Here is a 26,206-nt window from a genome sequence, read left to right on the forward strand (position 1 = left end):
CGGACAGGATCGCCCCATAGGTGAGTATAGTAAAAGGTGTTTTTTGCCTTACAGGGCGATTTGGAGTCATATATACAGCATTTTAGAATGCGGTCACATGGGGCCGAAAGGTGGTGGCAGTAGTTTATATAGGAAAACCCTGGTGACAGGTTCACTTTAAGCCCTAATCCTTGACTGAAGGGGGCAGAGTTTCAGGCAGGCAGAACCAAAAATGGAAATTGTCAGCAAGTGATTAACCCGTTTTCTCTGTACAGCTTCAAGGATCACGTAAAAAATAACACAGACAAAGGCTGCTTTTACACTTACCGTTTTTTTGCGGGCCATTTTGTAGCCCCAACAGATTTCTATGGGGCCGCAAAATCGGCCCACAAAGATTCCACGGTGCACCGTGTGCCGTGAGAGCTGTTTTTGCAGCCGTGATAAAAGATCGAGCTTGCTCGATCTTTTATACGGTGTACGGAAACAGCCCCCATTGTAAATGAATGGGGCCACAGAAACAAACGGAAGTTTGTTTTTGTGGCGCACCGTAACTTCCAGTTTTGCGGAACGCCATTTTTTCCCCCAATACTATTTCCATAGTATTGGATAAAAACCGCAAACTTTTTTGCGGTCCGCTATTGCGGCAGACCGCAAAAAATGCGGCAATACGGCCTGCAAAAACGGGCTGCAATAACGGACCACAAAAAAGGTGGTAATAAATGTAAAAGTAGCCTTACAAACAGTGAGAACAACTTTGTTTATTTTTATTTAATCATTCATGTTGAGGTTTAGTGTTTCTTTAAAGCATTCATGCTTATACATTATACTATGGTTTAGTTTTCAATTGTGCCAACTACTCTAGGAGCCCATGTACATAGCAGAATTATCACTCCATGCAATCTCTACATAGAATTGATCTGTAACATAGCACCCATAGAAGCCTTTACTATAAATCCAATGCCTCTCAATTCATATAGAAAAATAAAATCTTGACATGCTCCTCCGGATTCAGTGTGCAGAGAAGTAAGCTCCCGTCACACACAGCAAGATCGCTAGCGAGATCGCTGCTGAGTCACAAATTTTGTGACGCAACAGCGATCTCACCAGCGATATCGCTGTGTATGACGGGTAACAGCAACCGGCCTCCCCCGCCGGGTATCGCTGATAGTTCTGGAAAGCCCTGGACATTTTTTTGATCGTTGGTCTCCCGCTGGCCAGCACACATCGCTGCGTGTGGCAGGCGGGAGAGCAGCGATCAGCGAGCTGGAGCAGGTAACCAAGGTAAACATTGGGTTTCTAAGCGCCGCTTAGAAACCCAATGTTTACCTTGGTTACCAGCTCCCTGCACCAGCGTGCTGGTATCTAGGTACACTGCGGGTAACTAAGCGACGCCCTCGCTTGTTACCCGCGTCGTCGCTGGTCCTCATCGCTGGAAATCTGTCGACAGGATTTCACAAAGTATCTGTATGCTGCCTCCTCCTCCTTGACTTGCAGTTTTTATGTTTTCTGACCTAAGGTAAAGGAACCGTCTGTTAAGCAGGAGAGGTGGCGCTGTGCAGGAAATAGAAATATCAGAGGTTTCAGACCTACCATAGCCATCACCATATTAATTAAAATGCTAATTTCCCAGTCTTAGCGTAATGGACTGGCCATGTAAAGGAATTGCTTGACCTGTCTTTGGAAGACCTACTTGTGCATATAGTTTAAGGGGTAAAAATGTGCTAACTAGGGATGAGCGAATAGCTTTGGATAAGTGCTTATCCAAATAGTTTTAGCAGTTACTGAATATGTCGCGGCTGTGTGACAGTCACAACACATACATGGAGAACCCAACAAACAGGCTCTCCGTGCATCTGTTGTGACTGTCACAAGGCCGCGACATATGCAGTGCGGCGCCGAACAGCTGATTATCGGGAACACTCCAGGTATCCCGATGCAGCTATTCAGTAACTGCTAAAACTATTCGGATAAGCACTTATCCGAAGCTATTCGCTCATCCCTAGTGCTAGCAGGTTCCCTTTAATTTTATATTTACATTTTTCAAAGTCCTTTTTTTTTTATTATTTGTGCACTTAAATTATCTGTGTGCAGGGCAATCTCTTTCTAAGTGCAATATTTTCCTAGTGCATTGCAGTTTAACATGGCATGAAACTAATACTTGTCTCTCTTCTCTTGACGCAGGTATATACTAACTGATCTGCATGTGTAACATCTGTCAAGTGTGAACATCTTCCTTGATATTGCCAGATTTCATGTTTGGCCTCCATCTCCATCTTCAAGATTTCTCTCGTGCTGCGCCACGTATTTAAACATGCTTTAAAAACACATCTCTTCAGATAGGCCTATCACCATAATTCGCCAACCCAACTCTCCCCTCATCCCTCTTTCTAAATTTTACTTAGAATCTGCTCCCTCCTATTCATCTGTGCACCCGATAGCGCTCGGTAACTGCACTGATGACGGGATCTTATTGGAAATTCCCTATTTATGAGGATGATGGCAGGACCATACCTGACAAGCGCTTTCTACTTATTGTCTGCCCCCCATTTCCTTACAGATTGTAAGCTTGCGAGCAGGACCCTCACTCCTCCCGTAACTGGTGAACTTTGTGTTACTTTATGATGTATTTATTGTTTGTGCATGTCCCCGCCTAATTGTAAAGTGCTTTGGAATATGTTGGCGCAATTTAAATAATATTATTAATTATATGAAAACCAATTGCGGCTCATTTTATTTGCCCTAGAAACTGTAGTATTTATCACAATGCTCCAAAATAAAAATCAGCTCGCAAAAAAAAATAGTTTAACATAGTTTTAAGGCATGAAATCACATATCTGCAGGGAAACCAATAAATAATAGTTTTTTTTAAATAGATACATAACAGTTGTCTTTTTGGCAATACATCTGCATGCCCGAAAAACAATCAACATATCTAATATCTGTTTCTACACATTCCTTGTTAGTAAAATAAGCATACTGTCATAAAACAATCATGTTGTAACAATAATTCACCCATAAATCATGTCTTCTTTTATGGGAAAACCATACAATTCCAATACATTAGCTTGTTAAAGTGATGGAATACTGTTCGGATATGATTGGCCAAGACTCCTTTAATGGAGTTAAACAAAAAATTAAAATACAAAGGAAAATTAATCAGATTTTCATCAGTTTTTTTACTGAAAAGAAAAAAAAAGTTTCTCCCCCTTCTCCCATCTATCGGTGAAAAACTAATAGCACACGCATGTCATCTGAATGCTCTCAGATTTGTTCACTGACCCATAGACTGGCATTGCCGATTTCGATCAATATCGGACATGTCTCAGTAATTTTTCAAGGACCACTGAGTCCGAGGAAAAATCTGACATGTGAACAGCCCCTCAGTCACAAGTACGAGTGTTATCCGTAAAACAAACAGATAGCACTCATAATTAGCTGACATGTGAATGAGGTCCAAGGTGCAACAGGCAAGTTGCTAGACATATACTCTTAGGATTTCTATACCTTGTGATCATTGTCATTAACCTCTCAGGATCTAATGAACTGTGTCGGTTATACTCCCTGCTTCTCCCAAAAATGTTAGCACTAGAGGAGAAGAGTCCAGTTTTGGACCACAAGGTAATCTCTGGATTGGAGCTAGCTGCACAGGAGGATCAGGACTACAACATACATAGTACACTTATATGCTTTAGTACCAGTGTAGACAACCTTCACATAGCTATCACATCAAGTATCAGTGGTCAACACCAATGGCTATTCTTCCTTTGTTATATATCTCTATTGTCCTGTCTGTAACACTTGCAATGTGAAGACAAAATGAAAGCCGCTTGCACTCACTTGCCAAACACTGTTAAATGAGAAATAATCTTATTCAAAAAACCTCATAAACATTGACATACAGTTACAGTAACAGGGATAGCACTCACACGACACAGTAACAAACTAATGCGAATTACTAATGAAAATTACTGTTTCATTGAAGACCTATCCTTAGGTCATCAATGTCTGATTGGTCAGGGTCCGACACCCGGCACACCTGCCAATCAGCTGTTATCAATTTCGTCGATGTCCAAAACTGCTCGATTGGGGAGCTGCTCCGTCTTATGACAATGGCTGTGGCAGGAGACTACACATCCACCTCCTATTCAATTCCTTAGGAGGTGGATGTGTAGCACCCTGCTGCGGATACTATCAGAAGACGGATAAGCTCCTCAAAACGAGCAGTTCTGTCCAGAAGCCGCCGACGCTGGGAATAGCTGACTGGCAGGGGTGTCGGGAGTCGGACCCCGACTAATCAAACATTGATGACCTATCCCAAGGATAGGTTATCAATGAAAAAGTAGTGGACAACCTCTTTAAAGGCCCCTTTACATTTAGCGATGCACCAGCGATCCCGACCACGATACGACCCGGTCAGAATCGCTGGTGCGTCGCTAGTGAGCTGCCACACAGGCAGATCTCACAGCAATTCAGCAGCGGTCGTTACCTTTCAGACGCGGCGATCCTGACGTCCTCCCGCCCGCATCCACGCGTCGCTCGTCAACGCCAGCAGGAAGCCCAGTAGGAAGCGCCCGACGAGAAATGGAGCTGCACGATCTCGCGCGATCAGCGACAGACAGCGGGGGAGCCGGTCGGAGGTAAGTATCACACATTGTGATATCGCTAGCAATATCGCTGCTGCGTCACAAAATCGGTGATGCTTTAGCGATATTGCTAGCGATGTCGTTATGTGTAAAACCCCCTTAAGTATGGAGAGCAAAGCAAACTGTCACTTTAGCTTTATTTAGAGCAATTAAAAATGCTAATTCATCAATTAATATAACATACAAGGAAGCTCAAGAATGGGACACACAATAGGCCAGAAAAGGGACAATTACACTTTTAGCCATAAATAGCACTGTATAGATAAATACAGTATAATACGGTAAATGTAAAGGAATACCAAAGAATAGTACCATAGGGGGGGGGAAAGAAACATGAGAATTAGCAATGTGCTACAAACATAGCTGCTGTCAGACGGCGTGCTTCACCTGCCAAACGCACATTGCACCCAGTTTCACTAGGGGTCGGGTTAAGGTGGGGGAAAAAATCAGTGCCCTTTTAAAACTCCCCTGAACAAGCCCCCTAACAAAGCTGGACTAAATGCACATTGGGTGGTGGTCTGTTTTTTGTTCTGATTTTGTTCACACTGCTCCCCTGAGCATTAAGTTTTATTTGTTTTTTTTAAATCCAACTCAGGCTATGTGCACATGCTGCGGATTGGTCTGCGGATTTGTATCTGCGGAACCACAGGTAAAACCGCAGGTAAAATGACCTGCGGATTGGCCTGCGGTTTTCCTCTGCGGTTTATCACCTCTACAATGGAGGAGATGGTAAACCGCAGCAGAATCCGCAGAAAAGAATGACATGTCATTTCTTTCTGCGGATTCAAAACCGCAGCTTTTCCGCAGTTAAAAATCCGCAGCATGTGCACAACAGATCGTAAATCACATAGACTAACATGCTACTGTTCACTGTCTGCAGATCCGCAGCGGCCAAAACCGCAGCGGATCCGCAGCAAAAACCGCAGCGTGTGCACATAGCCTCAGAGCTAGTTTTTATGGTCACTAACAAGGGGACTTCTCATGATTCTCTGGGGGCATGTCCTTAGTCTATTCTACATTCTAATCTTCTGACCAACACCCCTCTGGTAAAAACCATAAAAACTAGCACTATATAAAAAGGCCCATACCTCAGGAACCGTATGGTACATTAAAGAACATACGACAAAAAACAAAACAAAACAGAATACTCGGATGAGCAGCAGGAATTAAAGAAGAGCAAAAACTGTCCACTATTGACCTGGTGACAGGTCCTCTTTAAAAAACCTGTCATGAAAAAAGGTACTGAGCAGTTTGATATATAGTTGTCTTATAAAAGAGTTAGCATGCTGTGTTTTTTATTCACATAAATCCCATAGAAAAAACATTATACACTTAGTGGGTGGTCCTAATCAATGATTGACAGTGATCACTTCAATGACTACTAACCCAAGGAGGGAAAAAAGTCTAATGTGACAAGATCTTTAATGCTTTTTAAAAATGTTCACAATGTACGAGTGATTATGTGGTAGAAAGTTCCCAAATTATGGTTTGATTTTACCATAGTCCCTTGTGACAGAGCTACACATCTATAATAGTTAAAGACCTTAGTGATCAGCGAGTATATTCGTTGCTCGGGTTTTCCTGGTCATGCTCGAGTGTTTTCCGAGTATTTTGGCGTGCTCAGAGATTTAGTTTGTGTCGAAGCATCTGCATGATTTGCGGCTGCTGGACAGGCTGAATACATGTGGGGATTGCCTGTTTGTTAGGGACTTCCCACATGTATTCAGGCTGTCTAGCAGGCGCAAATCATGCAGCTGCGGCGACACAAACTAAATCTCCAAATTTTACATTGACTATATAGAGAGACAGGTAGAGTGCTGAGAGATACAGTGGCCAAGGAGAAGACTTCTCATGTGTCATGAGGTAGCTCCTGACCTTACATCATTCAACAAAAGACAATTGAAGAAGGCAAGAGGTGAGCACAATGCTCCTTTTTCTAGATGTCAGATGGTTTCAAAATAGTCAGAACCAGTAATTTACTAGTGTAGTGATCTCCAAGTTTTCTTCAGAGATACATCCTATAAATGCCACATAATGGGTACTAGTGAGGCATATAAAGAGGAATTTAGTGTTTAATTGAAGGGACCAGGTGCATAACTTCCTCGTCTAAGACTATAAGGATTAAAGTAAATAAAAAGATGGGTGGGATGGGATCCTATAGCAAAGATCAAACTCAGCCCCCATTATGGTGTTCGGCTTTGGGGTCTAAGATAGGCGGACCTGCTGAATATTTCCATTCACACCCTTTCTATGACCATTGTAATAATAACTAAGCTCTCGTTTGCAAACAATATAGTTCTGGAGAGGGGAGTCCCACTTGGAGGGTCTCACAGCAGCTGCATGGCCAATCTTTCATGGAATGTATGCCTTCTCTTAGGAGAAAGTTTGTAGTTCCTGCTCAAGTCGGAATCCACTACATAGCTTTTTTTTTATAATATTTTTTTATTAAATAATGGATTATTTTTCTTCATCGACTAATGGGTCAAAATTTCCCCAAATCACAAGTGTACTTCTTCACCAGCTGTGATAAATAAACAGGACCCACCGAATAACTCCCACTTTTTATAGGCATGTTCCACATTTACTGTTACTGATTACTAGAACACATTTTCAGTGCACAAGGTCACGAAGATACGTTTTTTGGCAGCAGTGACTGTCCAAGTTAAAATAGGGTAAAACCTGATCAGCCAAGAATGTGTCTTTTCATATGGAAAAAAGAGCTGTGGGATATAAAACCAAGTCGATGTCCTCCAAGATTTCTCTCTTGTTATTACAATTTAATACAGAAACTGTTCGGCACAGAATATCAGGCGGGCCAGAACTAGAGTTACTTGTACGTGAATGAAAAATCATAAGTGTTTTATCTTTCTTTGTGGCATCTATATAAAGGTTTCCAGTGTTTTGCACTGTTACTAAGAAGCTGCAGCTTAGATGGCTCTTATTGCTGAAATGGAATTAATGCCCTCCGAACATACTGAACCATGTTAAACTCCATTTCTGATCAAACTTTCCTTGATCAATGCAAAGGAATCTGAAACTTTGTTTAGTGAAACACTGAACACAAAGAAACAACAGTTTAGCTCCCACAATTATACAACATGTGACAAGGAGATTCTGTTGTGGTCAGTATGTAATAGGATTACTTTGGGCATTTATGTTGAGGCTCCTAATGCGGGATTATAACCCCATGAGTACAATAAAAACCAATGTCTAGTGGGCCGTCTATACAGGCAGGTATTGTAGTGTTCTTCACCCGAGGAGAACTCCTCATGTCAGGTGCCTCACGTCTGATTGGTTAAGAGCAATCACCAATAGGCTAAGTTCATATAAAGCAGTAAGGAGCCACATGGTAAAACCCAATGTATTTTGCTGTGAATCACGTAATGTGGCTATTGACAACATTTTCCCCTATCCATCAAAGCAGAATACTGTCGTAAAAAGCTTTGAAAAGTCACAGGATTTTGGTGCAACTAGAGGCTGTCTTAAAATTATGTGAATTTGGACGTTCTTATGACATTTTCACTTGGGCCAAACTGGCGCAGGAAGCCATAAATCTTACTCTAGCAGGGATTGGAGTAGAATGTATGTCGAGGTGCACACTGTGGTGCACGACACTAGTTCCGCGCTTCTGATCCATGTAGAGGCATACTCCTCCTAACAAATCAAGAGTGTCTGACTTTATCACGCCCCCTTATCATGAATGGCATGAACAATGCCAATCATGATTCAGGGCCATAGTTTTTACATGTGAAACACTTTTATTGAAAATTTAGAGGGAGAATATAAAGTCGTGAGTTTATATTCAAACTTGCCATCATCTGTCGGTGGACAGTCTGGAGGTCTGCCTACACATGAAATGGTCGAAGAGTCACGGCGAAAGTAGCAAATTTGACCGACTTTTATCCAATGGGTAGAGTTACCTTAAAGTACCTTAGAGTAGTTGTACGGTCTAAAATGTAAAGTCTGCAGTCACTCTGTGTGACTACAGACTTGTGAATGCTCCCAGCGCATGGAATGTGCACTGCGGGGATTCGCCATGATCTACCCCTGAAATGATGGTCAAGTATGGGATATGCATACTTGTGAGTGACTGAAAACTTTTCATTTTAGAGCAAACAACCCTTTTAAGGTGTGATCCCTCTTGCCCAATTGCCTAAATTGAGTATGTGTTATGCCCTGGCACTGACTGAGAGCCGACTCAGTGTTAGAGCCAACTGTCAGCCAATGCCGGGGCGCAGTTACAGCCACCACTCTCTAAGCGGCCACACCAACCAAGCCTATGATTGAAAGCACAAGGCTACCAAGAGAAATACAGTTAATTTACTCGCAGTGCTACTATCCCCGAATGTGCAGGTTAATAGTGTGTTTTGCATGACAGATTCCCTTTAACAAAGATCTATTATGAAATTAATCAGCGCAATTTATTAGCAGATTGTCTGAGGCTAAATAATTCATAGGATAGGCTATCAATATAAGATGATCAGCTGATATCTACTCGGGCAGTGGCCGGATGTAAGCAATGTATGGAGCTGTCCGTACAATGCAGCTCTGTACACTGTTTAGTGGCCGCTGTTGAATACTGTTTTTTTTTCCTTCCATTCAGCTAATGGTAGAAAAACAGCAGCTAATATACCATGTACAGATCTGCATTGTTCAGCTCCCTCTGTAGGTTTCTACTAATCAACAGCTGGCAGAGAAGATCTTAGCTGATCTGTGGAGGTGCCAGGTGTCAGCTCCTGTCACGTGTACCTGTCCTGTGTGACATGACCCGCAGGTCGGTAACTGAAACAACAAAACTGTCACGTGTACCTGTCCTGTGTGACACGACCCGCAGGTCGGTAACTGAAACAACAAGACAAAAGGGGAACACCGGGGAAACAGTTACAACGGTCGTGTCTGCAATAGGGAACGGGGACGTGGAGACCTTCTGCACTGCCCTGAGGCTGTGTCCCTGAACACTCCTAACATTCCCTATACAGGCTCTTCACCTGTCGCCGACCAGGATACCCGAATCCCTCACTAGCCCTGCACCTATCCCTTACTAGGGAACTGGATAGTGCGGACACTGGTCCCACCGCTGCACTAATACACACAAAGGAAAAATACACCAAACGGGGGAAAACAACAAAAGACTTATCTTTATCTGCTGCAGTCACCGGGCAGCAAAGTTCATCACCGGATTAGCTTTCAGCAGTGGCTCGACATCTAAGAGACAGCTGCTACCTTCACTCATCACCGGATTAGCTTTCAGCAGTGGCTCGACACCTAAGAGCCAGCTGCTACCTTCACCATCTTTCTCTGCTGTAAACACCGGGCAGCAGAGTTCATCATCGGATTAGCTTTCAGCAGTGGCTAAACACCTCAGAGCCAGCTGCTAACTTCACCATGGTTGGAATCCACCAAGGACCTGCTATCACCAACCGCAGCTGATACACCAGGTGACCTTATATAGCAAAGGAGGAGTGGTCACATCAGCAAGGAAACCAAAGATATGTACTAACCCCAGTGACCACCGGGGGCAAAAACCCATATTAAGGCCCCAGAGGCCTGAAAGGAAAAAAAAGGTTTAAATTAGGGAATCCAGAATCTGACAGAGATCCAAGAATTGGACTGTGACAGCTCCCCACCGATCTCATATTGATGATCTACACTATGGATAGGTCATCAATTGCTAGTCCCACACATCCACTTTAACCCTTTTCCACCATTGAATGCACCAGTACTTCCTATTTGCCAAGGTGTTTCCACAGATGAATGTACTAGTATGTCCAGGTTATCGAGTGGGCACAGAAGATGTGCGCAAAATGATCACCGCAGGAACTCAGCTTAAATGGCAGAATTGCCCTTGGTTGTTTAACCCTGTAGATTCCCCAATCAGTAGTGACCGCTACTTCAAGGTGCTTTACACAGAACATTGTAAAAACATGGCAAAAACATTATTTAATCAATCCACCGGACAAAAATTGGATCAAAAACATCAAAAAATTTTATGTAAACTTATGGTATATATGGAAATAAAATCCCATCCTGCAAGAAACAAGCGCTTACTTATCTCTGTCAGTGGAGAAATTAAAAAGTTATCTCTCACAATATAACAAAGCATAAACAATTTTTTTTGTTAAATTGCTCTTAGTATGCAAATGTATCAAAACATAAAAATTCTACATACGGTACATCTGCTATTGTTCTTATCATACTGACCCAAAGGATAAAGCTATCTGAACACTTTTTCCGTTCGGTGAATGGCAGAAACAAAACTAAGTGCAAATGACACTTCAGGGGCTCAAGTGATATGACATGGCATCCGCAAACCATTCCAGGAAAATCTGCAATCCAAAATGGCTTCTGAGGCCTGGCATGTGTCCAAACCGTGGTTTCCAACTAGATGTAGTATATCAGCAGAAACTGCACAACAAACTGACACCCTTTGTTCAAATGAAAAAGCTGGAGCTAGAGCAACATTTTTTTTGTGGCAAAATTATAACTTTTATGGTCCATTATTACATTCTGCGTAGCACCTGTGGGTTGAGCTTTCTTATCACACTGCTAAATGAATTTAGCGTTCTAGTTTTCAGCTGACATTTTGGCACTTTTGGGGCTCTGAAAATGTGACATGCTTGCACAGTCTATTCCAGCCAAATTTGTGCTCCGAAAGTTAAATAGCGCACCTTTCCTTTTGAGCCTATTTATGTGCCAAAACCGTAGTTTTCCCCGTCATATCAGCGTACTCAAGGGAAACTGCACAAAAATTGTAGGGCAAATTTTCTTCTGTTACCATTGTGAAAACAAAAACTTTGAGGCTAAAGAAGCATTTTAAAAGTGATTTTTAATTTTTATAGCCCAATGTTATAAAATTTTGTACCCCTAAATTAATTCCTTAAAGGGTTTAGTTTCTAAAATGGGGTCACTTGTTGGAGAGTTTCTGATCTTTTGAAACCTTGGGGGATTTGCAAATAGGACAGCAAAATTTGTACTTCCAAAGTCAAATAGCGCTTCTTCCCTTCCAAACTGCTGTGTGCCAAAATAGTAGTTCTCAGCTACATGTGGGGTATCTGGGTTCTCAGGAGAAATTGCACAAGAAATTGTGGGGTCCATTTTCTACTGTTATCCTTGTGAAAATGAAAAATGTTGGGCTAAAGCAATATTTTCATGAAAAAAACCCATAACATTTAATTTTCATGTCCCAATGTCATAAAACTCTGTGACGCACCAGTGGGATCAAGATGCTCATCACCCTCTTAGATGAGGTCCTTGAATAATATAGTTTCCAATATGGGGTTACTTAGGAGTGGTTCTTTTGTTTTGGCATCTTGGGGGGGGCTCTACACATGTGGCATGGCATCCACAATCTATCCAAGTCAAATTTGAACTCCACAAGTCAAATATTATAACCATATCACTGCATCATCTGCAGCTCATACGTAGAACATGTCAAATAATGGATTGTGAAAGCTACACCTCCAGCTAATGAGAGCTGCATAGATTCTGAAGGTGCAGGACATTTCAGCTAGCTTGGGCAGCAGCTTATTTTTAGCTTTGCTGACTTGCAGTTTTGCAGCCATGGCTTTTATTCCAATCACAGCAATATCTGCATGTCGTTCCTATGTACTCTGTATTTCTAGGGGGTTTCTCTACACATGTTCTTCCCACATTACAAAGCAATGTCAGATGGATTACTACTGGAGTAAATGAATTGATGACTCTCCCACAATATGGTTAATAATATTCCTTTCCTAACGCTACAGAACCCATAGGGATGATTAGAAATGACTAATAGATTCAGAGTCAAACCATGGTAAAAAAAAAAGTACAGCTAGTGCGCCAAGTAATCTGATTAACCCTCTGGCTTTAGGATGTCAACATGGAAATAATATCAATCATCAAAACTCAGAAATGGGTGTGAACAGGAAGCTATTAAAATGATAAAATACAGATTTCCCAGAGCACTAACCTGCACTCTCCCACACCGCACACAATGAATGGAATTAGCTCTCAGCCCAGTTCCCATGTCATCATGGGGTACATTTTCATTAATTTAGAAAAAAAGTGCTAAAATCAGGAAGTCAACTATGACTTAAACGCTACGCTCAGAGAGCCGTAGAGTCTCTCATCCACGAGAATCGGGCCCATCATGCTAATGACACTGACCAAATTCTGATCTAAGCATCAGCTTAGTGTGCTCCGATTCTCTCGCATGAAAGATATCACTCAGAAACCGTCTGCTGCCACTACTTGTGATAAACCAGCACTTCGGCAGCCCGCCTGACATCACTATTATGTCAGCGAGATCACGAGGTACAATCGCCGCACTTGCACCAATGTGACATTCCGCACTCAATGGGGACTCGTTCGGTCAGCTTGGTGCAGTTTTTCACACACTCCCCTTGTCCACACGGGAGGATGTGGCCAATGCAGTCAATGACGTGGCACCAACCTCAATGACAACCCTGAAAAGCGCCTTGCACCAGCACCAGTGAAACAGAGTGCTGCCACCAGTTCCTTGTTAGATATAATCCTGTTAATGGACCAGGCTTATATCGGGTCAGAAACTAGCCCCGGTTGTATGAGAAGCTAAACCGAGAAACAAATATGTGGATTCTTGGATCGAGATGAAAGAGCAGCCCAAGGTTAAGTTATATATTTAAACGCCTTAAGGGCACACTAGACAATACACTTTATACACCATAGTTACACATATACAGTGGTCAGATATGCAAATACAGATAGCGACAGGATAAAAAATATAAGCAGAATAAATGTCAATTACCGTGTCATGTTAGATCATAGGTGCACTGGGCCACAGGCAGCATGGGATGCCAGATGTCTCCTTGGTTCCTTCTCAGCATGTTACTTGACGCCGCCCTCACTACTGAAGTGGACTGCATGCATCGCAGAGAGAAGGACCACATGGCCTTTATCCCCTTTGGGTCACTCCCTTCCTGCACTCTGGGCTGAACCTAAATCCACTCCCCTTGCCAACACTAGGTCAAAACCTAAAGAAAATGTATGTGGTCACATTGCAACTCGCAAATTTGTGCAACTGTGACACTTAAAAGGGCAAACAGGAAAAAAAACCCCCTCAAAATACATTTTCAATACATGCTGTGCAAGTGCACAAAAGGAGGCCCCAAATGTGAATGGAGACATACGAACGACTCAAACAGACCATGAAAAAAAAAAAGGGAGAAACAGAGTCCAAAGCTACAATGTAACAATATAATTTATTGAAAAAAGCATGGTGGAGACAAGACAAACAGGCTTGGAATAAATAAAATGAGATAGCATAATCATCATCACCGGATACAAAAAGCACCCTGCACAAAAGTAGGTGTCAAGCCAAACGAGGGTGTGTATAAATTAACACATCAAGGGCAGGCAGAAAAACACTGAGGACAAATGAACACCCCCCAAAATCCACATTCCAAATGTGACATTCCATGTGGATGCGGTCAACATGAATAATAAAGTGGAGTGAAGGGCACAAAATCCATTGGTTAAGGTACGAAGCTCAGGATGTTCACAGTGTGTAAAACATACCCATCATTGCAGCTTTCAACCCACCGCTGTGCAGGAGAGCACCGACGCACGTTTCGCGGTATAACTGCTTCCTCAGGGGACACTTAAAAGGGCTAGTCCCATCTCCAAGATCCTATCCAAATATGTAGTAGGTGTAATAATAATATTAGCAAATTCCTCAGACTAGAAATTTAGTATAGTTCTTCAGATTCACTATGGCTTACCTCATGTTGAGCATTGCAGTAGCTTAGGTATCCATGGTTACGAACACTAAGAACTGTCTAATTAACTAACTGTCACTATATGAGTGGTCGTAACCATGGAAAGGCAGATTTTAATGGTGTCAGAAAAAAGTGTAGGAAAGATCCAATGGCTGGATATACTAAAGGACAGAAATGTCCACGAAGGATTGGAGATTTTGCTAAATTAAATTCTCATTGTTCAGTTGGTAACAATCCCGAAAAGAAGGAAGAATTGGAAGTATTTAAAGAGACCAGGGTGAATGAACACAGAACTTAATCACTTGTCAAAAAGGAAAAAAGAAATGTATATCAAGTGGAAAAAGGGGGACATATCTAAAGAAGAATATAATGCTGCTTGCAGGGAATGCAGGGCAAGAGTTAGAAGAGCTAAAGCCAGTAATGAAGTGAGGCTTGCAAGGGGGACAAAAAGAAGCAAAAAAAGGATTTGGGGAGTATGTCAAAAGCAAAGAAAAGTCAAAGTTGCTATAGGATTTTGAAGTGGTAAAAAAATGATGTTGAGCAGACCGAACTTTTAAATTCTTATTTTGCATCTGTGTTCTCTAAGAAAGCAATTGCAACATCAACTATCTTTACAGTGCTATAGAAGGAATAAAAGAATCCACACTATCTATAAACAGAGAGATGGTGACGGAACACTTAGCTAATTTAAATGAAGTTATATCTCCTGACCTAGATGAATTACATCCTAGGGTACTGAAAGTTAGCAGAGGAAATTACAGAATCACTAGCCAGAATCTTTAAAAAATCCTGGAAAACAGGAGCAGTCCCAGAAGATTGGGGAAGGGAAAATATTGTCCCTATCTTCAAAAAGGAAAGAAGACGGAGCCAGAAGATTAAAGGCCAGTGACTCGTACTTCAATACCAGGAAAGATATTTGAACAAATTGTTAAACAGCATGTATGTAAGTACTTGGATAAGAACACAGTAATTAACCAAAGCCAAAATGGGTTTGTAGCAAACAAGTCATGCCAGACTAATCTAATCTCCTTATATGATGGAATCACTGACTGGGTGGATTAGGGAAATGCAGTATAGCATATTGTTATGAATAGGTCACCGAGGAGGATGGCAGGAATAGGCTAGGCCACCAGGAAACCAGAAAGGTTGGTAACTTAGCAGATTGCAGACCCCTGATAACAACACAACTAGCAGTAGCCGTGGGACGTACCTACGATGCCCTAGACGCCTCGGCACAGCCGGAGAACTAACTAAGCTTAAAGCAAGAAAGGTGAAATCTAAACTGCCCCAGAGTAGAACCCCAAAGAAATAGATAGCCCCCAAACATATAATGTTGGTGAGACAAGATGAGGCACAATCGCAGGCAGAAAATAGACTGAGCAAATGATGGGGCCCAAACTGTCTAGATAGGACAGGAAAGACACTGTTTGCAACCATGCAAAAACCCTAAAAAATCCAACACGTCTGATGTACAAAAACACTGAGGTCTCACGACCTCTCCCCCACTATATCAGCATTCTGGTGTGAACTGGCAGCAAAGCAAAAGAGACTAATATAATAGGGGACTGAACAAACTGACACAAGCTGTAACATATGGAGCGGGGTCCAGCACTGCCCCAGCAGGGAGCATGCCTAACCCTAACAGCAAAGCAGAAAGAGGTAAAACCAGATCAGATGCAAAGGATTAGCAAATGAACAACTTAACTGAAAAATGCAGGAAACAAGCCAAAACAAGCTAAGTCACAGAAAACCAGAGAGATGGGTAACTATGCAGACTGCAGATCCCTGATCTTACCACACAACTAGCAGTAGCCGTGGAGCGTGCCTACAATGTTCCTAGACGCCGGAAGACTAAATAAGCCTAAAGCAAGAAAAGGGAAAACTAACTGCCCCAGAACAGACCCCAAAGGACTAGATAGCCCCCACACATGTATTGATGGTGAAACAAGATGAAGGCACAAACACAGGCAGGAAAATAGGCTGAGCAAATGATGGGGCCCAAACTAACTAGACAGGAAAGGAAAGACACTGTCTGCAACCTGCAAAAAACCCTACAAAAATCATGTCCAACACTTCTGATAGCAAAATTAACCCTGAAGTCACTAGACTTCTCCCACTATATCAGCACTCTGAAATATTCTGAGACAGAGCAAAAAGAGACCGAACTAGTAAGGGACAAAAAGCCAATTGGCAAAATACTGATAAATAAGAGTGGAAATTCAGCACAGCCCCCAGCCGAGGCTGGCTGACCACACATAAAACTGAATAGACCAACAAAATCAAGTGTGAACATTAGCAGAAAAACTTAGCTTTAGATGACTGGAACAAAGCTGAAAACCAAGAGCTGACAAGCCAGAAGGAATCACCAGCAACTGAATAGGGCGTCGGCTGTCTTAAATCCAATCTGAGAATCCTGAGGTCCAATCGTCATCCTCATTCTCAGGTGGCAGACCTCCACCGATCAAACCAGCCTCACCACCTCCTGTCACCACCAGAGGGAGTCTGGAAGGGGAAGTCACAACTGGTGAACCATAGAATGAACTCACAACACAGGAGACAGCAGACCTCAAAATGCACAGGAAGAAACTAATCAACAGCAGCAACTGAGGAAAGCCTGCTCACTTATATCCTCCCAGTCAGTAACCCCTGATTTCCAATCATCATCAGGTGGCAGACTTCTCTCAACCTGGCCAGCTTCACTACACGCAGTAACCACAAGAGGGAGCCCCGACTCAGAAGTCAGATCAAGAGAATTCACAACAGCATATCTCATACTATCCTTATTAAAAAAAAATTACCAAGTATGGGATTGACAAGGCAACGGTTAGGCGGATTAATAACTGGCTCAGTGATCGTACTCAAAGAGTGGTAATAAATGGTTGCACATCCAAGCAGAAAAGTGTTTCAAGGAGATGACCACAAGGCTCTGCCCTGACCCCAGTGGTGTTCAACATTTTTAGAAATGATCTAGATAAGGGAACTGAAGGAAAACTAATCAAATTTGCAGACAATGCAAAGCTAGTAAGCATAGCTAACACTAGAGAAGACAGAGAAAGGATTTAGAAGTATCTAGATAAGCTTGAACAAAGGGCAGCATGTCATGAACTCATTTTCTGCTCCACCAGTTGAGAGTTCCCCTTCCGTTCTCCCTCTGGTGGTGACAGGAGGTAGTGCGGTTGGTTTAAGTGGTAGTGATCTGCCACCTGATGAGGAAGATAACGATTGGATCTCTGGAGTATCAGACTGGATATAAGACAGCCGACGCCCTATCCGGGTGCTGGTGATTCAGTCTGCTTCTCAGGTCCTGGACTTCAGCTCTCTTCCAGTCTTCTCAAGTTAAGTTTGCTTTTTGCTAATGTTCACACTTGCGATTGTTGGTCAATTCAGTTTTTTGTGTAATCAGCCTGCCCCTGCTGGGGCCACTCCTATTAATCAGTATTTGCCAATCTGCTTTTTGTCCCTTATTAGATTGGCCTCTTTTTTGCTCTGTCTCAGAATATTTCAGAGTGCTGATATAGGTTTAGAAGTCTAGTGACTTCAGGGTTAATTTTGCTATCCGAAGTGTTGGACAATATTTTTGTAGGTTTTTTTGGCAGATTGCAGACAGTGTCTTTCCTTTTCTGTCCTTTTTAGTTAGCCGGGCCCCATCGTTTGCTCAGCCTATTCTCCTGCCTTTGTTTGTATTTTCATCTTGTTTCACCGTCAATACATGTGGGGGGCTATCTTTCCTTTGGGGTCTGCTCTGGGGCAGTTAGTTTTCCTCTTTTCCTGCTTTAGGCTTATGTAGTTCTCTCGTTGTGACGAGGCATCTAGGACCAACGTAGGAACGCTCCACGACTGCTGCTAGTTGTGCGGTTAAGATCAGGGATCTGCAATCTGCATAGTTACCAACTTCTCTGGTTTTCTGAGACTTAGCTTGTTGTTTTTTTTCCTCCTCGGTTTCCCATTCATAACAGCAGCGACTAACAGAATGGTATTTAACAGGAGAAATGCAAGATTCTATAATTAGGCAAGAATAATGAAAATTACATCTATAGAATGGGAGGAATGGAACTAAGCATGTGTGAAAAAGACTTGGGTTTACTAATAGATCACAGACTGCACATGAGTCAACAGCGTGATGCAGCAGTAAAAAAGGCAAATACAGTTCTAGGATATATTAAGAGAAGCACAGAGTCTAGATCACATGAAGTAATTATCCCCCTTTATTCCTCCTTGATCAGGCCTCATCTGGAATACTGCATCTGGGCACCACATCTTAAAAAATATATTGAAAAACTGGATCAAGTTCAGAGAAGAGCTACAGTGATGGTAAGGAGACTGCAAAGTATGTCCTACAAGAAACGGTTAAAGGATCTGGGAGTGTTTCGCTTGCAAAAAAGAAGTCTAAGAGGAGACTTAATAGCAGTCTACAAATATCTGAAGGGATGTCACAGTGTAGAGGGATCATCATCATTCTTAGTTGCACATGGAAACATGTGAAGCAATGGAATGAAACTGAAAGGGAGAAGATACACATTAGATATTAGAAAAAACTTTTTGACAGTGAGGGTGATCAATGAGGGGAACAGGCTGCCACGAGAGATAGTGAGATCTCCTTCAATGGAAGTCTTAAAACAGATGCTGAACAGACATCTGTCTGAGATGGTTTAGTGAATCCTGCATTGAGCAGTGGGTTGGACAAGATGTCCCTTGAGGTCCCTTCCAAGTCTAACATTCTATGATACCTAAGCTACTGCAATGCCCTGCACATGGGGTAAGCGACATAGCGAATCTGAAGAACTATACTACATTTCTAATTTGCGGTATTTGCAAATATTATTAATATTATACCTGTTACATATTGGGATAGGATCTTGGAATATCCCTTTAAGGTGCAAGAAATCCAAACCTGCTGTGTATCACGATATCACGATGTTATCAACATGAGGGCCAAAATGTGGCCACATTCAATTTCATTATGTTATGAGGGAGCATCTCTATAATGAAATATTTGGCAGGGCAAAAATGGTTTAATGGTTAAAGTTGTTGTGCAGGCCCAGCCTGAAGGGGGTTATCCGCCTTGTTTTCATAAAAAAAGGGTCCAGAATGTTAAAAAAGAGTCACCTGTCAACCTCCTGTAAGGGTCCCGTTACATTTAGCGATGCATCAGCGATCCCGACAACGATACGACCTGCTCAGGATCGCTGGTGCATCGCTAAATGGTCGCTAGTGAGCTGCCACACAGGCAGATCTCACCAGCGACGCAGTAGCGATAAGCGATCCCCGTCGGCGGTCGCTCTTACCTGTCACACCGCAGCGATGATAACGACTTCTGCCTGTGTCTATGCGTCGCTAGTCGGCGCCAGCGGGACGCCAACGAGGTAAAAATGGCCCAGAACATTCAAGAGCGATCAGCGATATCCAGAGGGGGGGGGGCGGTCGCAGGTACGTGTCACACAAAGCGAGATCGCTAGCGATATCGCTGTTGCGTCACAAAATCGGCGACGCTTTACTTTAGTGAGATCGCTAGCGATCTCGCTATGTGTAAAAGGCCCTTTACTCTTCTATATTGCTACCTAGTCCTCTAACCAATCTTCTTTACCGCTGCCGTGAATACTAACATTTTGATCGATCACCTCGGTGGCCATTGTTTGGTTTCAGCAGTCATGCACTATTCACGACAAAAGAGTAAGCAAGTAGATTGGTGAGGGACCTGGGCAGCAGTGCAAAGTCATCTACAAGATTAGTAGGTAAGTCAAGTTTATATTTTTCAGAGTAGGTTTTTCAGATTTTCAGAGTTTGCAAAACAAAAAAGGGTGGACGACCCCATTAAACCCTTTGTCAAGGACACACATTATGTAGTTCATCAGGTCCCTTTTGCAGATAGAGCAATGGGTGGTGGCTGCTCTGTCTAAAGTGCTTATGTGGTGTAAGGCAGCAATAAGGCTGCCCTAAGGTAACATTGAAGAGGGGGCTCCACTGCACATAGAAGATGGATAGGACCCAGCACGCTCCTGACAAGCAGAGCACTCATCCCTGATCATTGTGCTCTCGGTCGCTGCGTATGCATAACAATGCAGTGCCAGAGGTGACAGGGTGTATAAAGGCTCGCTCACACGGCCGTCGATTCTCTAATGTGAGACAAATGAGACGATTCTACTAATGTCCCTCAGATCAAACTCTGTCAGACTTTGATCCAAGTGTTATCTTAGTGTGATCCGATTCTCTCGCATGAAAAAATCGTATCACAGGTGAGGAGATGATGGAGAACTTAATTTCTCCATCTTCTCCTTTATGACACTGGTAGCACTCGGACAGAAAAAACATTGAATAGCACTAGGCTGCATTATATGCTAGTGTGAACGTACCCTACAGAAATACTCAGTGCTAAGCTCAGAAGATTGTGGGCCCCCCATGCGAGTGGGCACAGGGCAGCTGCCATCCCATGTGCCTCTGGCCAATGACCATCTTAGGCCTCATCCAGGCATCAGTGATTTTTCATTAAAAAAATGGTCCGAGTGTCATCAGTGTTTTGGATCCAAATTTCATCACAAATTGGTCCTTATCAATTTTTACGAACAGAGTTTGGTCAGTGATTTTCACATATGGATAAATCAAGAAAGAAAATGACAAAGCTTCTCCTATACATTACAATGTCAGTCTCGGACAGCACACGGACTGTACACTGATGCCATTCGTGTGCTGACTGTGATGTTCACTAACCTATAGAACTGGACGGGTACTTTTCATCTGTGACGCTGATAAAAAATTGACATGTCTCTGATTTTAAAATGGATACATGGACTGCAAAATAACAGATAAGTGAATAACTCCATGAGTGCTATCCGTAGAAATCTGGGATAGAACAAGTACAGGAAAAACAGAGGTCTGAATAAGGTCTTGGATGGCCACCTTAGTGATAGTCTAATGAAGATTTTTATCTTGGGCTTCAATCGCAGCTGAAAATGTTTAAATTCAGAAATGTGTTCACAACCACTGTAAATACCTTCCAATACTAATTATGGTGGATCACATACTAACAGTGAACACGGTACATAGGATTTCTGTGGCTTATACTCTTGGTAAGGGAAAACTCATCAATAATAAAATTAGGCATTTTGATTTTTGAAAACATTGTAGCCATGAATGCGTAATTGTTTTAGTGTTGTGTCTTAGGCCTGTTTCACACTTCAGTTTTTTTTGTTCAGTTGCAATCCGCCAAAGATGAAAAAAACGGATCCGTTTCCATTGTGAGACAAACGGATGTCACCAAACCATTTTTTGTACAGATCCGCTGAAGTAGGAAATTTAAAGGAACCGCGGCCTGAGAGAGAGGGAGAGAGATTTTTTTGCCGATTCCAGAACGGCGTTTAGGGTTAAAATGCATCGCAGAGAAATTCTCCCTGGCAGGCGCAGTCAGAAAAAGCGGTCCGCCAGTGTAAAAAAAGTTTAATTGTCCGTCTGCTCCGCCCGGGAACCGCTAAAATTTTAGCAGATCCGTCAAAAACAGATGCAACAGATGACCATCAGTCAAAATCCGCCGCTAATGTAAGTCTATGGGGAAAAAACGGATCCGCCAAAAAAAGGGGCGGATCCTTTTTTTCTAAAAGTGGCGGATTTTGACTGACGTCAAAAAAATGAAGTGTGAAACAGGCCTTAGCTATGCAATAAAGCAGTTGTCTACTACTTGGACTTTCCCATCTCAATCACCATATTTCAGCCATGGTAAAATAAGAACGGCCTATACTCGCCTCCAGTGCGGGTGCTGATGGCTCCGCTCAGGGCTTGCGTGACATTATTATGTCAAACGAATCCTGTAGCCAATCAGCGGTCATTTCACTCTCCCCTTCTTCAGACATAAATGACATCTGGAGGAAGTCAGAGATCAGCAGCAGCTCTCATTTCTTCCAGGGTCCAATTTCAGCCAAAGGAAGTGAAAGTCTAATGGTCGTTGATTAGCACTACAATGTCATGAGAGCCCCGGGAAAGAATTTGTCGCCATCGCTGGAACAGCATCCACACACAAGATGGATATAGGTGTTAATATTTTACATGGGTGAAATATGGTGATGGAGAAGGCTTTGTCCGAGAAGCGGATATCCCTTTTAAATAGTGACCAGAAGACAATGTCAGATTATTATGCTTTTCATACATAGCGTTATCATATTGCGTAGTGGTTTACATACATTGTGCTTGCTGTCCCCAATAAGGTTCACAATCTAAATTCCCTATCAGTATGTCCAAAACTGTTGAACCCAACCTAATCTAAATAATAATAATAGTAGGAGGCTATCCTTATGTGCATCCATGTGGTTCTGTGGGTAAGGATATCCTCCTATTGTGATTATTATGTAGATTGTGTTCAATAGTTTTGGATTATTTTTGGTTAATATTTGAATGGATTTATATCCAGTTGGGTTATAAATTGCACACGTGTGCTTATTTCTGAGATTATAGATGAGAACGACTATGCAGATACTTATATATTAATATGCTGCCTGCTTTTTATACCCATTACTTGTCATATTGATATTTGATCCGACTCTATTATATGTATTGGCCTCAACCCATGGACGTCTATGTCTATGTACTCCCTTGGTTTTATTATATTCATCTGTTTCAAAATTATCTAACAAAAAAATGATATATTTTATCATATTTAATAGTGTGACCCTATTTTCTTATAGGTTGATATGTCCATTGGAACATGCCACACTTGTTTTTCCAACAAAGTAAAACTTCCCCATGTCTCGGTTTAAAGTCAGAGAAAAATGGAAGCAGCAGTGTAAGCTCACAGCAAACTATAGGACTCGTAGTATGATCGCAGCAAACTATAGGACTCGTAGTATGGTCGCAGCAAACTATAGGACTCGTAGTGAGCTCACAGCAAACTATAGGACTCATAGTATGGTCGCAGCAAACTATAGGACTCGTAGTGTGCTCACAGCAAACTATAGGACTCGTAGTATGGTCGCAGCCAACTATAAGACTCGTAGTATGCTCAAAGCAAACTATAGGACTCGGAGTGTGCTCACAGCAAACTATAGGACTCGTAGTATGGTCGCAGCAAACTATAGGACTCGTAGTGTGCTCACAGCAAACTATAGGACTCGTAGTGTGCTCAAAGCAAACTATAGGACTCGTAGTATGGTCGCAGCAAACTATAGGACTCGTAGTATGGTCGCAGCAAACTATAGGACTCGTAGTGTGCTCAAAGCAAACTATAGGACTCATAGTATGGTCGCTGCAAACTATAGGACTCGTAGTGTGCTCACGGCAAACTATAGGACTCGTAGTATGGTCGCAGCCAACTATAAGACTCGTAGTATGCTCAAAGCAAACTATAGGACTCGGAGTGTGCTCACAGCAAACTAGAGGACTCGTAGTATGGTCGCAGCAAACTATAGGACTCGTAGTGTGCTCACAGCAAACTATAGGACTCGTAGTGTGCTCAAAGCAAACTATAGGACTCGTAGTATGGTCGCAGCAAACTATAGGACTCGTAGTATGGTCGCAGCAAACTATAGGACTCGTAGTGTGCTCAAAGCAAACTATAGGACTCATAGTATGGTCGCTGCAAACTATAGGACTCGTAGTGTGCTCACAGAAAACTATAGGACTTGTAGTATGGTCGCAGCAAACTATAGGACTCGTAGTGTGCTCACAGCAAACTATAGGACTCGTAGTGTGCTGAAAGCAAACTATAGGACTCGTAGTATGGTCGCAGCAAACTATAGGACTTGTAGTATGGTCGCAGCAAACTATAGGACTCGTAGTGTGCTCAGAGCAAACTATAGGACTCGTAGTATGGTCGCAGCAAACTATAGGACTCGTAGTGTGCTAACAGCAAACTATAGGACTCGTAGTGTGCTCAAAGCAAACTATAGGACTCGTAGTATGGTCGCAGCAAACTATAGGACTCGTAGTGTGCTCACAGCAAACTATAGGACTCGGAGTGTGCTCACAGCAAACTATAGGACTCGTAGTGTGCTCAAATCAAACTATAGGACTCGCAGTATGGTCGCAGCAAACTATAGGACTCGCAGTGTGCTCACAGCAAACTATAGGACTCGTAGTGTGCTCAAAGCAAACTATAGGACTCGTAGTATGGTTGCAGCAAACTATAGGACTCGCAGTGTGCTCACAGCAAACTATAGGACTCGTAGTGTGCTCAAAGCAAACTATAGGACTCGCAGTATGGTCGCAGCAAACTATAGGACTCATAGTGTGCTCACGGCAAACTATAGGACTCGCAGTATGGTCGCAGCAAACTATAGGACTCATAGTGTGCTCACGGCAAACTATAGGACTCGTAGTGTGCTCACAGCAAACTATAGGACTCGTAGTGTGCTCACGGCAAACTATAGGACTCATAGTGTGCTCACGGCAAACTATAGGACTCGTAGTGTGCTCACAGCAAACTATAGGACTCGTAGTATGGTCACAGCAAACTATAGGACTCATAGTGTGCTCACGGCAAACTATAGGACTCATAGTGTGCTCACAGCAAACTATAGGACTCATAGTGTGCTCACGGCAAACTATAGGACTCGTAGTGTGCTCAAAGCAAACTATAGGACTCGCAGTATGGTCGCAGCAAACTATAGGACTCGTAGTATGGTTGCACGCCTAAGTCATAATCGTGGTTTATAGTATACCCAGGATTATTCAAAATTAGGCCCCCTGTACATGTTAAAAGCCTGAAATCGGAAGGCGATGGCTAGCAGCTTCAGGATTGCAGAATTATAATAAGAGACACTGAGCTAATCCCCCGGAAACATTATACATGGAGTGCTGCTATCCTGCAGCAGTGATGCTTCTTAATCATTTCTTTTTCAGCATTAGTGCTCCTATAAGAGTAAAGGAAACTGCTGAAATTCATATTTTCTCCTTTACACATGTGACATGCGGCTGTACTGTAATAAATGACCAGCAGCACATCCAGGCTATTCATATGCCGGCTCTTGCTAAATGCTTGATGCGTCTGTGGTCCTCAATGTCTTACTTAACTAATCCCGGGAGCTCAAGGTTGAAAGAAGCACACAAATAAAACAACTGTTTTACAACAATAATGAAACAAAATAGATATTGCCTCTTAGTGATTGCTTGGAAGCCATACTTAAGAGACGAGATATACGCTACCATCATTTATGTCCTCCTGCAGAACAAAGGGCTGTAAGAACTGAAGGCGCCCGCTTCTAGTGAAAAATGGCACTTGTCTTCCAGACCTACAGGAGTCATAAAAAAACTATTATGGCTTCAAATATTTATCTTCCAATTTTCTTTCTTATAGCACCAACATATTCATTCCTCCAAATAAATGGAAATGTTGAAAGGCAACTTTTTTTGGCAGGTTGACATTTTAACTTTTTTTTTCTATTCACGTGCTTTATTTTAATAATATATAACAAAGTCAACACATTGTGACACTGGCAGGTATTGCTGGCGGATATATTGCCGCAGCCGCCTTGTGTGAGGACAAATTGAACTAATAATAGTGATTCTTAAAGGTTACAAGTAGTAGGTCATTAGTGGCTCCTGGAGATTGTTGCATGAGGTGTAACTAACTACATGTTCACACCACTCCGCGTCCGGAGCCCGGTCTTACGCCCTCTACCTAAACGTAGAGGTTCTTATATAGGAAACGCATAGAATAAATGTAGCTGAGTGTTTCAGGCTGATTCCCACGGTAATTATTACTTAGCGCACCACCAGCATCTTCACCCAACAAGAAGTGAAGCTCTTCGTACTAGACAGCCACAATGATAGTCGGTCTGGCATGGCCGGCAATATACTGTATATACTTCTTATTTCTGGTCAATTAATAGTAAAAAAAATCACAGCAGCTAGATAGATAGATAGATA

At 42.5% G+C, this 26,206-nt stretch overlaps 1 protein-coding gene and 1 long non-coding RNA gene across 3 annotated transcripts in view; one reads left to right on the forward strand and one right to left on the reverse strand.

Moving 5' to 3' along the window:
- The window catches only part of LOC141096209 (uncharacterized), a 33,214-nt gene extending 30,517 nt beyond the window's left edge, over positions 1-2,697 (forward strand). Inside the window, exon 3 of the long non-coding RNA XR_012233612.1 lies at positions 2,161-2,697. This is a non-coding gene — a long non-coding RNA (uncharacterized lncRNA). The remainder of the gene's footprint in view (positions 1-2,160) is intronic.
- TTC28 (tetratricopeptide repeat domain 28) overlaps positions 1-26,206 on the reverse strand; it is a 616,338-nt gene that overhangs the window by 510,932 nt on the left and 79,200 nt on the right. The gene's annotated exons all lie outside the window — the stretch shown is intronic.

The sequence above is a fragment of the Dendrobates tinctorius genome, unplaced genomic scaffold (assembly GCF_039654945.1).
Source record: "Dendrobates tinctorius isolate UK_male_01 unplaced genomic scaffold, ASM3965494v1 ptg000073l, whole genome shotgun sequence".
NCBI classification, from domain to species: domain Eukaryota; kingdom Metazoa; phylum Chordata; class Amphibia; order Anura; family Dendrobatidae; genus Dendrobates; species Dendrobates tinctorius.